Source organism: Carassius auratus, chromosome 9 (genome assembly GCF_003368295.1).
Source record: "Carassius auratus strain Wakin chromosome 9, ASM336829v1, whole genome shotgun sequence".
In the NCBI taxonomy this organism is placed as follows: Eukaryota; Metazoa; Chordata; class Actinopteri; order Cypriniformes; family Cyprinidae; genus Carassius; species Carassius auratus.
The window spans coordinates 30,556,271-30,558,686 of NC_039251.1; positions in this window are offsets into that span (position 1 = coordinate 30,556,271).

Sequence of the window (2,416 nt, forward strand, 5' to 3'; positions counted from 1 at the left end):
TACTTGGTGAAATCACGCTCACCTCGAAGTGATAAAGGAATTCATGTAATTTGACAGATGTGGTCAATAAATGCATTTTGTGCCAAATGATACAAATGATAGCCCACATAGACTCGCTGTGTGAAGAGTTTTGAAAAAGTGACCTAAGTATTGAGAAATGTGTCCTAGCGATTGTAGCGACCCTTCAGTCCCTTCTAAGAATCTTTTTTTGATAAGATATTCGTGAAAGTAATTTAACTTTAGCTACAACTCAAGCTGCTTCTAGTGTTGTGTTGAAATGGTTTGGAACAAGCAGGAACAAGCAGGTTCATGGATCTATCACAACTCAGTCTAGAACTGCTCTAAGTCACTTAGTTCAAATGCAAGGCACCATCTGAGAACAAGGCCTCATCCCGTTTTGTCTCAAGACAAGCTTCACCTGTTTCAACCCCATTTTATTTATTTTATCTAGTCTCAGAGGGTAAAATAATATCAGTTCTGACAAGGGCTAGTAATAGTTACTTTTTTATGAATATCATAAAAAGTGAGTTCTAAATTGGATCCATTCATTCATGTGTATTTTTTAAATGTAAAATTTAATTGGCTTTAAATGTATTTTTATATAAACGTTCTGTCATTTTTTACTTGGAAAAAAAATCTCATTAAATCTAACTTTGAGCAGAAATTGCATTTATTTTGTGATAGCAAATATGATAATTTACCGATTTGCAAAGAAAACAGAAATCTAAGAACAACAAAAAGGAAAGTCGGGTCAAACATATATGTCCCGCGCATTATAATTAGCAGTAGTCGTAATGAGCGGCGCGTCGCACAGAAGCGGAGATGTGACGTCCCCACCGCGACTATCCCCTCCCCCTCCCCCACTCTACCGATCATCATCACACCTGAAGCGAAGACGAGATGCGCAGCTCGAGACACGGCGAGGACCACACGACATGGACGAGCGGAAGGTAAGTTTATGGCTCGATGTAATAATGTGATATTTGTGTAACTTACTTATTATTTAGACATTTAGTAACAAAGTCACGTCCTTTTATTTCTTTACATTATTTTACATTTCTTTACGCTTTTCACAATCAGCATAAACTTAATGCAGCTTGCAGAGTGTAGATTAATCATTAATGTACCAAATGACAATAATGTCTTACCAATAATATATTAATTAGTGCTGTAGACTCTTATAAGTCTTAAGATCATGTTTTAAGGCCACTTAGAATCGCATGATTAACGTGCGTTTTAGCGTTAATCCGCGTATAATATTCATTTACTTTAAAATGATGTTGTCTTAATGCTATTTCTGAAGGACATAATTTCACCACAATTGTGAAAATATTATCTTTATCAATATGTGTAGTTGATGTTCGGTAACATTAATGTATGTTCAGGTGTGGCAGCTGATTAGCGGCCTGCACGTGCAGAGCCATGTGGGGGGTCTGTCTGATACAGGCGCGATTCATCACTTTATCCCACAAAAAACATGAATATGATGTTTAAAATATACAAGAGATTTTTCAACTAATGTAATGCAGTTTTCTAGACTAGAAATGGCCTTTTCTGTCAAATTATGAAAATATCTAGCCTTATTTCACAAAGTTAAATACTTTAATGTATTGATTATTGAAGTTAAATTAAAATTATACTATTGGAGCTTGAAATACAGTGTAATGTGATGTTAGATCGTGATGTTTGACTGACTGTCACACTTGTGCTTGCAGGAAGGTGAAACTAACTTAAAGTCATCTATGGATGGAAGCTTTGGATGCACAGGTGAGCTCATGAATTGTTGTCAAATATTACTACAAATAATTATTCAAGCTTAGAATTAATTATATAATTAGCTTTATGAGCCAGAGTAACCCAGGTTTATAAGAACACAACCTTGGAATAAAAGAATAAAAGAAATAGCCCTCCATACTCTCCTGTAACAGCCCTCCTCCGTGCCAAGTTCATGGATGTGCGGGACATATACTTTCAATCTGACATACACTTTTCAATCTTTTGTTTCTAGATAAATCATTTTGTAATTAATTACTGGTAGAGCTGCAACTAACGATTATTTTTTCTGTCGACTAATCTAACGATTATTTTTATTACAATAAATAATTAATCTAATGTTCTTTTTTTGATTAGCTAATGAATCCTTTGGATAACTTTACAAAAAAATACAACTTCTAATATAATATCTCAACCTTTATTCATTTTCAACCAATGTGGTTGACGTTTTTACAGTATAAAATAATAAAGAGGCAAAGAAAATTATTTTACTATGGTAAATATGAGTTTATTATAGCGTTTATAATTAAACCACAGTAGTCAATACATTTACAGTTGTCTGAGACGTCATGAAATGTTCTTTAGCATCACAAACCATAAAATGTAGTCAGGGTTCTGCCATGGTTTAGCATAGTTTACAGAG